Genomic DNA, 13262 nt, shown 5'->3' on the forward strand with positions numbered 1-13262 from the left:
GATTCATGTATGAAAAAATGTCACATAAATCAAAATTAATTTATTGAAAACGAAATTCATTTTATAATGGTAAAATGTATTTTACGACCAGGTGGCCTGATTATATATATATATATATATATATATATATATATATATATATATATTGATTATTATTAATAATATATTGTTTATAATTTTATGTTGAATGTGCTACATTGTAAATTAAATTGTCTCCCTTTCAAAAAAAAAAAAATCTAAAAAATTGAATGAACATTTCAACCAAAAGCTTACCCTAATATAGTAATCACAAAATAATTATAATATTAAATAAAAAAAAAAAGTAATATTAATGAAAACCGTTCGCTTTCCTCCCTTGGCCAATAAATGATGTTTAGTTAAACAAAGATTGAGGTGTGTGAAAATAGCTTCAAATTGTTTTATACAGTCATAACTTCCCCACCTCCAGCCTCTTACAAATTCTTCCTTTTACAAAAAAAAAAAATTATAAAACAAACAATCGTTTGATCAGCCTTTTCTATTAACATGGTTGGGGGCTGTGAGAAAAAAAACAAAACAAAGACAATTTATTTTATGAAAAATACAAAGACAGAAGAAAAAAAATTAAATACTCAAGTAAAAATAATAAAAAAATAAAAAACACAAAAGCCCAAAGAAAAAATATAAATATTGAAGGAAACATTCTGATTGAAATAAGGCGAGAAAATTTGTATTATTTGCATTCTTCAGACCATTATTCTTGTCAAACTCGGGAATCTGCACACAATTTCAAATAGAACCCTTTATTTAACTCATGGGGGTAGCATGCTCTCGTTCCATCAGCCATGGATGTAACTCTTAATTTTCAGTTGTATTTTTTGTATTGCCCGCACTGAGGATTGAATGTACAACCTTCAGAAGAAAGTCACTTTTACAACTGCATTTTTTTTTAAGTACTGTAACCACTGCGATACAGGTCTGCAAAGATTTCCAAGTTCAACACTTCAAGAAGATTGTGAAAATAGCACTCAAGATGAGAACAGTAGTCCGAAGAATTCAAATAATACGAATAATCAATCCTCATCTAAAAAATTCAGAAACGTAAGACAAGAAAAACATTTTATATATATATATATATATATATATATATATATATATATATATATATATATATATATATATAAAACCCAGAATATTAATATCTATATTAATTATTGAATGCTTCCAGCAGAAATGCTGCAATTTCTGAGGTGCACACACATACACACATATATAATGTTATTTGACTTATAATAACATTGTCAATGCTTCATCCATTGAATTTTCTATGACTGAGGAGTCCAACAAATTGAAAGGCTGGCATTCCAGTATAAGTCAAATAGCTTAAAAATATATACATACTATTAATACCAATTTTAATACTGAATACTATGAGATCAGATATATACCAACTTGACTATTGAGTAATAAGTTTGCATTTATTATATATATATATATATATATATATATATATATATATATATATATATATATATATATATACACACGTGTGAAAAGAAGACCAAAATACTCAACATTCTGCCCCCTGTTACCTGAGCTTTTTTGAGGACAAAGAAAATGACTAAAAATGGTGCATGATGAGAGGACCGGTTATTTTATTTATGCAATGGAGGCGTAACATATCTAAACTTATGTAAATAATGATAATACACGAGTACACATTATATATATGAAATATATGCATTAGAGGGAAATGAAAAAAGAGATATGAAGGTACTAATTTAGAATTAATCAGTGTCCAAGTTATTTTCACTAATAGTGGTTTTTGATAGATGGGGAGAGACGTTTTTATAATATGTGTGGAGTGGGCTATAATAGTAGATTCAATTAAACGACATATAGATTTATTATGTATTGCTTTATTCCTTTTATGGAAATCACTCCAGACAAGGCATAAAGCCACTTGATAGTAGTAGCTAAAAAATTTTTTTTTAAATATTACTTCAACAGCAAATCTTCCCTCTTTATCAGAAACATGATTCATGGAGTCCAAGGACTAAAGAACAAAATAGAGAAGCAAGAGTTATCCGGTTCCCTTATTTTAATAAAATTTGCATTTTCTTCGCTTTTGAAAAAGCTCACGTAATAGGGTGAAACGTTGAGTATTTTGATCTTTCTTTTCCATTTTTAATAATTCATACCGTCTGATTTGTTTTATCCTTTTATTACCATATATATGTCTATATATATATATATGTCTATATATATATATATATATATATATATATATATATATATATATATATATATATATATATATATATATATATATATATGTGTGTGTGTGTGTGTGTGTGTAAAGAAATTTCTGTTTATAAACTGAAGAATTTTGGAAATATTAAGTGAATGTATAAATATAAATACTAATATTTATAGAACAATCCTAACCAGATGAAAATGCTCAATATTCGAGATAAAGCATTGGTATTAGAAGAAAATTAGAATTTAAAACATTTCTTATTCAAAATAAAGGATACAGATTAAAAATGATCATTTCCTTATTCCATAGAGTTTCAAGGAATTGCTCTTATCCTCAGAGGAATAACCGTTACAATAAGAACCTTTTTTGAAACTTCATGGAATAAAGAAATAACCATTTTTAATCCGTATCCCGTGTTATAAATGTTGTAAATTCTAATTGGCCAAAATTTTAACTTCCTATATATATATATATGCTTAATTGCCATATATATTTTCATAACTTACTATATATATAAGGTTAGTGGGAGGAAAGACTGGCAGTGTGATCGATTATTAAGAAAATGTTAAAAGCATAATATTTATTTATATATGTATTAAACATGATCAGAACAATATCAGTACTGTCGGTTTTAAATCCAAATGAAGGGAACTTATAATTGGTATTGGTCTCTCTTCAGCCTTTGCTTGGATTTGAAACCAACGGTACTGATGTTGTTCTGATCTTCTGTAATGTATGTATGTATGTATGTATGTATAGTAGGACCTGTGTCAAAACAAATCAAAAAGTAATATTAAAAATAAAATATAAAAAAAATTGTAAGTATAAATCCCCTCGCACTCTACATGACAGTCATCTTCTGATATCGAAGAAAAGCAAAATGTTGGGGATCGGCGTCAGGAAGAAAATAAAATTATTTGAATAAATGTTGATGAGTACAAGATGTGAAAATGGTCAATAAAAGTTGTTTCGGGTTTTTAGTAAATTGTCTTCTCAGATCTTTCAAGATTCGTCAGAATACTAGTGAAACTAAAGATGGCCATAAAAACTATAATGAAATCTTTATATCTCGAAAAATACTTGAAAATAAATATATTTTTTTCTGTCAGAAACTTTTATTATAAAATAAATGAAAAAAAATAATAAGAAAAATAAATATAAATAAATAAAAATAAATACTAAATAATGTAATTAAGAAAAAACAGACGATAATAAATAAAAATAAATGCCAAGTAAAAATAGATAATTAATAAAAAAAATAAATAATAAAAATAAATACATAAATAAATACTCAATAAAAATAGATAAATCGGTAATAAAAATAGATACTATATAAAAATAGATAAAATGCTCTTGTAGAGACCAGATTTTTTTTTTTACATAAAATTGTTTCATTGTTCGATCGATTATTTTAAAGTCTCAAATTATTTATTCCAAAAACTGCTTGTCTTTGCTTACTTGCTGCTATTTACCTCCCTTACATAATCATATCAACCTGCTGAGCGATGCCAGAGCAACTTGGCCTTCTTGACAATTTTAGAGATGTGCTTTGTCCAACACATATCTGATGACAGTCAAAATTCACACTAGCTAATTTAATAACTATTAACATAAGGTCTTTATCATGAAACAATGCTCAGATTATGCTCACACAAAGATATGTTGTGGAAAGAGTATGCGAACACTGGATTTTTTCATCCAAAAATGTATAGTATATACTTGAACATAGCAAGCTTCAGTTGCATTTGTGATCCATTGTTTAGTTGAGTCTTCGTTTGATTGCAACAAGGATTTACAGAATTTAAGATAAATCCTTTTAATTTAAACACTCAGCTTGACATCGAATGACTTATAAAAGTATATTTAAGTTTCATTTTTTTTCTTAAAGCTTTTAAATAAAAAGTTGATAGAGCATAATGCAAAGTTTTAAAACCGCCTGAAGAAAGAATTTATTTATTCTTTACATCATTGTGGCAGTTGGTGACCGTGTTCTTATGAATACGATTAATGCAATTGAAAGTAATTGTAGTTGTAGTAATAGATATAATTGCCCATTAAGTGGAAATTGTTTGATTCCAAAGGTGGTATATAAATGAAGCCAGGAAATAATACTAAGGTTTACCAGGAAATAATACTAAGGTTTATGTGGGATCAACTGAAATTATTTTTAAGGAAAGATACAGAAATCACTTGAGTTCCTTAAGAACTGAATCTAATTCTGACTCTGATAATGTTCCTCTAATGGTGTGTGTATATATATATGTGTGTGTGTGTGTATGTATGGCCTAAAGAGGTTTCTACTTTATTTATTTTCTGTAACCCTTATTGGCGATAATGTAATAACGTTCTTATTAACTTTACACTTTATCTTCTTAACTTATTCTAAAAAAAAAAATAAATAAAACATTTAATTATGATTATCAAGCCCCTTTAAGACTACTTAAGGATGAGCACTGTCTACGGAATTATAACTAAAGCAGTCAACTAAACGTCTATACGATGTTCACGACTCCCGCTGGTACAAACACTCTAGATTGTCAAAATGTATTTGCCTGAATTCAGCGTTTAATTCCCTTCATGGCAATTGTTTGGTAGCCCTGAAATAGACGCTTGGCAAATGAGCTACATGTGGCTTCTTAGCTGTGTTTGGATCTCATGACTGGAAGGAATTGTCACCCCTTCATTGATGATTGCGTAAACTTGAAACACTAGTGTAAAAAGAATAATCATTATTTATATATATATATATATATATATATATATATATATATATATATATACACACACACATACACACTAAGTTATAGGTATTCAAGAGAGAAAACTCATGAATTTAATAAGGTTATTAAGGGTTATCAATAAAAGAAGGGCAAGATATACGTTTATTATTATAAACAAATTTACAAGGTTGCAACAATGGACATGTGTTCAGACAGATGGTTGGTTAAAAAAAAAATATATAGTGAATAAATGACAAAAAGACTATATTCCAAAATTCATGATGCTGACCATCTTATAATTTATTCCTTTAATTTAGTTGACATTTACAATTCTCAACAGTATCTGTTTCGCAGCGCAAAATCAATCATTAATTATTGTATCAATCAGTGAATCTATTATCCCCTTAACTCATCAGAAGGAATAGCAACAGTCAATCCATCAAAAGGAAATAAAGTGTGTTTGCAGCTTCTCTTCCAATTTTCGGATTTTAATAACGTCAAATCACACTTTATTTCCTTTTGACGCATTGATTGTTGCTATTTCTTCTGATGAGTTAAGGCATAATAGATTCACTGATTATAGATTGATTTTGCGCTACGAAACAGATACTGTCAAGAATTGTAAATGCCAACTTAATAAAAGGAATAAATTATAAGATAGTCAACATCATGAATTTGGGAATATAATTTTTTGTCATTTATTCACTATATTGCTCTGTAATTACATTGAGCTTCTTAAATAAGGATTGGCATATATTATAAGAAAATATATTTCTACAGAAATATATATATATATATCGAATAAATTTCTGCCGAATTTTAGTTGAAGAATCAACATCTAAGAAGACAATTACTAACAATGAATTCCCGACTTTTTTTATAATCATTAATCCTTTTATTTTTAATTTTAAATTAAATTAAAACACAACTCCTTTCCTATTTACACGATTCGTTACACTTACTCGTTTGAGTGCCGACATCTCTTAAATTATTTAAAAACAATATTAACTTGTATATTCCCATATTTTATATGATGATTCCATAAAGGTTTTTTTTGTTGGTTTTCTTTTTTTCACCCTGATTCCCAATTCAAAATATTTTTTTTTTTGGCCTTGAAAGTAATTTCACTTGATAGCTTTATAGAAATCACACTGATAGTTTCGATCAGCTATGGTTAATAAAATCGATTGTTTTATTAATAAATTGTATCACTGGAAAAAAAAAAAAAAGGTCAGGATTAAATCGACTTGGTTGAAATCTTATTTATTTTTCTTTTTTTCTTTTTACGAACAAATATTAAAGCAATAAATTATAACTCTGTGAATGTAGTCTCTTATACTTATATATACAAATATACTTACATATGTATCTAACACTTGTTTGAATATAAACAGTGTTTTTTTTTTTTGTTTGTTTTTTAGAGGTGGTGAACTTTAAATTATCAAATCCATTTTCTTTGATTGCTGATTTGGCAACTATCGGTTATTTTGAGTTCAGCTGGATTTAAAAATTCATCATGAACAAACTGACATCCGACCAGCGTTTGCAGATTGCAAATGATACAATCAATTTACTGAAAGAAACATTTGATGAACAAATGATTTCACAAAACAGACCTGTCAACTGGTCATCTCATTCGTGTGATTTAATCTCATTAGATTATTTTCTTTGGGGATATGTAACGTCCCATGTACACGCTGATAAACCAAACACAATAAATCACTTGAAGACAAGATTCGACATGTTACTAACGAAATACAGCCTAATTTAATGCGTAGAGTTGTGAAAATTGGACCTCTAGATTACGCCAATGTATGCGCGAACTGTGGGGTCATATGCTCTAAGTTGTATTTAAATTATAAATGGCAAAAAATTAATCCTTGGAATAAACCACATATTTGTATAATAAAAATATTTTTCTGCAATTGATTTTAATTTAAAGTTTGTTGCCTCTAAAAGAAAACAACAACCCTTTTATATGTAAAGTATAAGCACATAAATACGTATATACTCAGTATAGACACACGCACACATAATTCTCATATGAACATCCTCATCAGAGATGTTTGCTCCGAAATTGACATCACGATATAATACAGCCTTGATCTATCATTTTATTTATTTATAATTTGAATGAAATGTTTTAAATAACTCTTTAACGGTTTACATATTGAATATTTAAGCTGCATAAAAGAATTGTTTATTATATCGTTACAGACATGCATGCGTATATATTTATACATAAAATATATTTATATATATATATCATTTATATTGTTAATCAATTAAGTTCAAATAAAAACTAAAAACCAATATATTATTCAAAAGAGTTTAATACATGTGTAGAGCTCTATGCTTGTGTTGAGCACTTTGGAAAAAATATTGGTTTATTGTTCATGTTGACAATATACTTGAACTTAATATTACTCCTAATAAGTTAAATACTGTTCTACTGGATTTTATTTTCTCTCTCTCTCTATATATATATATAGAATATATATATATATGTGTGTGTCTGTGTGTAAAAGTCGCCATTGGTACAAAGTTTCTGTTATTAGTTGTTTTGTTTTTTAAACCATAACCTGATGATGAAAGGCATATAGGGTATATATTCTTATGAATATGGAACATTCTATAATTAATAGAAAAACTTACACACTCATATATATATATATATATATATATATATATATATATACACACACACACATACAGGGTGTCCACAAAGTTTGGCTACATTATGTAGCCAGACTTTGTGGGCACCCTGTATATATACACACACACACACACACACACACACACACACACACACACACACACACAGGGTGCCCACAAAGTCTGGCTGCATAATCTACATGATGCTTCCACAAAGTCTGGCTTCATTATGTAGCCAGACTTTGTGGACACCTGTATATATATGAGAATAGCAAAAAGAAAATTAAGTATTTAATGTTGAAACAAAAATGATAATGAAGCTAAAAACTATCTTCACTTTTTAAAACAGGTTGTTCAAAACCTATAAAAAATTATATACATGTGTAGAAGAATTATGATATTGTATTATAATTATATATATATATATATATATATATATATATATATATATATATAGAGAGAGAGAGAGAGAGAGAGAGAGAGAGAGATTTTTATGTGGAAATATTTATAATAGAAATTGGAAACTAAAAATGATACAAATTAATGAATTATTTTTTTAAAAATAAAATAAATGATTTATTCATTTTAAGATTGCATCATTTTTGGTTTTCAATTTTTATTTAAAATATTGATGCATAAATGATGCTTCTTAAGGTGTGTGTATGTGTGTGTACACAAACATTGTTTAGCCATTCTAAGAATATTATTACTTTTCAATTGTCTCCTGTCAAAAACAAAAACAAGTGGCATATCTCATAATATCTGATAGGATTTAGTTGAACAAGTTTTAAAAATATTCGATAAATTAAGGAAAATTGACTCACGCACATATAAAATCCATTTTTCAAATATTTCTATCCTCAAAACAGTCCTATAACTTCTCTCATGTAAATATCACATTTGAAAAATAAAAATCGTATATCGTTCCATACAAAGAATAATCTATAAAACTAATGAAATGATGGTTAAGTGATAAATTGAATTTCTGAAACGTGTGTACACATGGATATATATTCTTAGTTTTAGATGTTTTTGGAGCACGATTACAAAATGTTAATTATATCATAAAATTTGTTTTCTACTGATTTTATAATATATAAGCTCTATTTGACTAAGTGTTAACCATTGAGCTTAATTTTATCTGCAATATTTGTTATATCCTGGAGATTTATAATATTTATTTACAAAATATCTGTGTCAGATAACCTTTTAGAGATATTAATACAGTTTTAACCTTGAACCAAGATTTTCTTTAAATCTTTCTTTCTCTCTATTTTTTTCTCTATATAATTAACCTTGTTTATGTATGTACAGAACTGTCTCTACCAAACTGCTCTGTCAATTTTTGGTCTACAGACTTGAAACAATATATAAGGGATTCAGATCTGTGGAATAAGTTCGATTTTGTTTTTAACTGGTAAAAATAGCTGTTTAGGGGTCAATATTGAAAAAAAAATGAAACTTGGTAGGCGTAAATCAACTTGCAATGCTCCTCTACGCATGTGCAAATATACATTTATATGCTAAAGTTGGTTCATTTTTAACATTTTCTTAGCCACAGGTCAGAATCCCCTATATTCCAAGTTTCATGTCTGTAGACCAAAAATTGACAAAGTATTATAGTTTGGTAGAGACCGTTCTGCATGCACACAAGATCATATATATATATATATATATATATATATATATATATATATATATATATATATATATATGTATGTATGTTAGTGTTGGGACAAATTATCAGAATCAGAAAAAAATCATAACTTTTCAGGGTATCAGAGTCAGTATTGAAAAAATTAATGCTTATTTCCTGATGCCAAAAACGATTCCTTTAATTGCTAATTTTTTGGGTTTCTCTTGTTTGAAACCTCATTTTCCATTGCTGGTACTAAAGATAAAATGATAAATATTTATTGATTTTAAACGTCCAATAAAATTAGAATTCTGTTTTATATTTGTAAAAATATATGCTTACTAGCGGGACCTGTGGAAATTCCACAGGGGACTGATTCATATGTAATATATTGATGTTGGCATTCTGTAGATGTTCAGTGTAAACGGAGATGCTCTGATATTATTGTAGCTTTTTTGTTAAAATCGTAAAAATATTTATCTAAGGTAGCACGAATGCCCGGCAAAACCCGGTCGTAAAGTATGCTTAAATATGATATTCTAATTCTTGCAGATTTCGTATATATTATTATAGAGTTAATGTTCTATCGATTTTTATATATTATAAAGTTGCGATTTCAAAAATAAAAAAAAATATATCCATATGACTTGAGTGCATTAGCTTGAATTGAAACCGAAATAAAAACTTATGAAGAAAAAAAAATATATATATATAACTTTAGTTTCTTCGGCCATAATCGAAACTAAAACCAAAATTTAAGAATTCTTGGTAATATTATTTATGACAAGAAATGGAAGTGCATAACAATTAAACAATCCGGATGTAAGCGTGATATAGAACACACACGCTATCGTATTAATATATAGATACCGAAATTATCTGAAGAGAAAATAAAAAAACAATTCCACACCTACATGTTAAGACATTTTAAAAGAATTGGAATCGATAATTGTATTGGAATGGGGAAAATATTGGAATCGTCCTATCACTAATATATAGGCAATTAAGCTACACAGAATATTCCACATTTCATCCATGCTAGGATTCGTCAGGCTTATATGAAGAATATTCTGTGTAGCTTAATTGCCATATATATTTTTATCACTTACTACCTAGCTCCACCTAGATATTGAGCACTGTTGAAGTAAATACTTAAAGTTTACACATAAAATAATACTTACGTATATTAATTTATATGATGAAATGAAGTAGTTATATATATATATATATATATATATATATATATATATAATTATTATAGTAAAAAATAATTATATATATATATATATATATATATAATATTTTATCTATATACATAAAATTGTATGTATCTATTTTCAGTATTTACTTCGACAGTGCTCGACACATAAGTAGAGCTAAGTAGTAAGATTTGAAAATATATACACGGCAATTAAGCTACACAGAATTTTCCATGTTTCATCCTTGTGAGGATTTGTTACAATGAAACATGGAAAATTCTATATAATAATGAGTGATGATTCTAATATTTTTCCCCGATTCCATTACCGATTCGGATTATTTATGAATCTTAAAATATATTACTATGGTGTTATTATTTTCCCTATTAACATAAAACGACATGTAATATGTGCAGAGATATGTTCGTAAACACAAAAATACACTTGTGGAAGGGGCGGGGATCTATAGATTTTAGTTTTACTTATGGCTTGAAATCAATAATTTCATTTCAGTATTACTACGAACAATGGAAAATTAAGTTTTAAACAAAACTGAATACAAAATGAAAATTAAAGGAATCGTTTTTGGCAACGGAAAATAGGCATGGATTTTTTTTCTGATATGCCTTAAAAATTCTGTTTTTTTTTCGATTCCCGATTCCAATTAATCGTCCCAACACTAACATATAAAATATTGATACCGGTTGACATCTGTGCATGTAAGAAATTCGAAGCAAGCCCCTGATATGTCAATTGTAGTTTCAGAATTGACATTCGGTAAGAAATGATTAAGTCTTTTAGTTTTTTTAGTATGATTAGTTAGTTCAGGGAAAACATGTTCCTTGGCATTTTGATTATGAGCGAAGTATAGTATCTCTTTTGATATTACCCTTCATCTTTTTTTGTCTTGATTTAGTGAAAGAGAAATCCTTCTAGACTGGGGTTGATATGGCCGTGTTGAAGAATGAATAAGTTCTTGGATCAATAAATGTAAAACAATTGACGTCAAATAAAAAACACCTCCGTTCAGTCTCGAAAGATAATGGATACCCTTTGTAAGGGTAGGTGTGCGAGTAATTGTGAAGCAAGGGTTGCACAATCACCAACTACACCTCTCCTGAATCGACACTGCTTGAATCCAGTAGCAAGGAGAAACCCAAGACGACTGGAAACAATGCCGAAATAAGCATAGAGCACATACAACACCTGGAATTCCCAAATGTTCACCACTTTTTAGTACTAACCAGGCTCAATGTTGCTCAACTTCAGTGATCTAATGGAAATCGGTAGGTCAACGTAATTATGCCGTACAGATCAATTGAAGTAGTAAACTACCAATTACTATAGATAGATAAAAAAAAAAAAACAATACAACATTAGTAAAACAGTGTAGTAAAAACAAGAAATAAATATATTTTAAAATATGGTAACATTCTAATTGTCGTCTGCCATTTTAAAAATGTGTTTTTAAGAAATAATTGTTTTCGTTTTTCTTTTATTTTGTATACTGAGCTGTGGTTATTCGATATATGTCCAGATGTCAACAAGTATCAAAAATATATATATATAAAAAAAAAAATACATTGAAATATCAGAGAGAGAGAGAGGGGGGGAACTATTTTCCAGTATTTATCAATAGTACTCAATACATAGCAGAGCTTTATAATAATATTTTCAAAAAATATGGCTAAATGTATATGTATATATTCATTAAAACATATTTGATTAAAAACGATCAATATTTTTTGGCGTTTCAATCTTTTGCCTAATTGGATGGGGTGTTTTATTTTTGTTGTCTTTTTTTTCCGAAAATAAACAAAAATTATCGAAAATTACTTTTTACCATGCACACCAATGTTTTCGACTAACACAAAATATGCAAATAATAGTTTTTAAAATGACAAATTTATTGCCTCTCTACAAGGACAGAGTTAGACACAAAGACGGGTTTTAATGTGGCGAAAATTTAGTTCCCCAAAAAGGGGCACTCTAGATTGTAGCAAAAATCAAAATTGCCACAGTCTAGAAGGATTTCTCCTTCACTGACCAAGAAGAGAAAAGTGATGTGTCGTATCAAAAAAGATGCAACATTTTGCTTCTAACCAAAATGATAATGTTTCAACTGAAAAAACGTCAAGAAATGAAATAAAATTTTCAACTCTGCTTGTTATTATACACGCAATGAAGAATTTTTAACTTTTTTTTTTAAAGTTAAACTATGTGTTTGCAAAGATGGTAAATTGGATAAAAGATTGAGTCATCACAGTCAATCAAACATCCCTCAACAAAAAAAATTATACCTAAATACATGCATTTCAGTATATACTTATAGCTATAAAATGGAGGGTGGGGGCCAAAAGACAAACTAATTCGAACAAAAATAACACATGAGAGACGATTTGATTCCATATTTTTTCCATGTGTAAATTTTTTTCAATAATGCTAGTTTGGATTTATCACTCCTACAATAGCAGGAATGTGTGTATAAATATTGACTGTTACTTTACCATGCATTTTTGAAAAGTCCACTCGATTGAATCAAATTATGTCTCCGTGTTAATCTCTTTTTGTTAGTTTATCTTTTTGCTTATATCCTTTTCTCATTTCATACTTATGCATTTTTGTTGGACATTCATCCTTTAACTATACCTCATCATTATTTATATATATGCAATATATATATATATATATATATATATATATATATATATGCAATAAATATACTAATTCGATTTGGTCAGGATTTAATCAAAAGCCAGTAATTTCGGAGTGGATTCCTTTTACCTCATTTATTAAGGAATCCATGTCTGGTT

The 13262-nt window shown here is 27.9% G+C and overlaps 1 protein-coding gene across 4 annotated transcripts in view; it reads right to left on the reverse strand.

The window, feature by feature from the left end:
* LOC145284455 (uncharacterized) overlaps positions 1-13262 on the reverse strand; it is a 235522-nt gene that overhangs the window by 143213 nt on the left and 79047 nt on the right. The gene's annotated exons all lie outside the window — the stretch shown is intronic.

Source organism: Euprymna scolopes, chromosome 9 (genome assembly GCF_053919585.1).
Source record: "Euprymna scolopes isolate OS-2025 chromosome 9, ASM5391958v1, whole genome shotgun sequence".
Classification (NCBI taxonomy): domain Eukaryota; kingdom Metazoa; phylum Mollusca; class Cephalopoda; order Sepiida; family Sepiolidae; genus Euprymna; species Euprymna scolopes.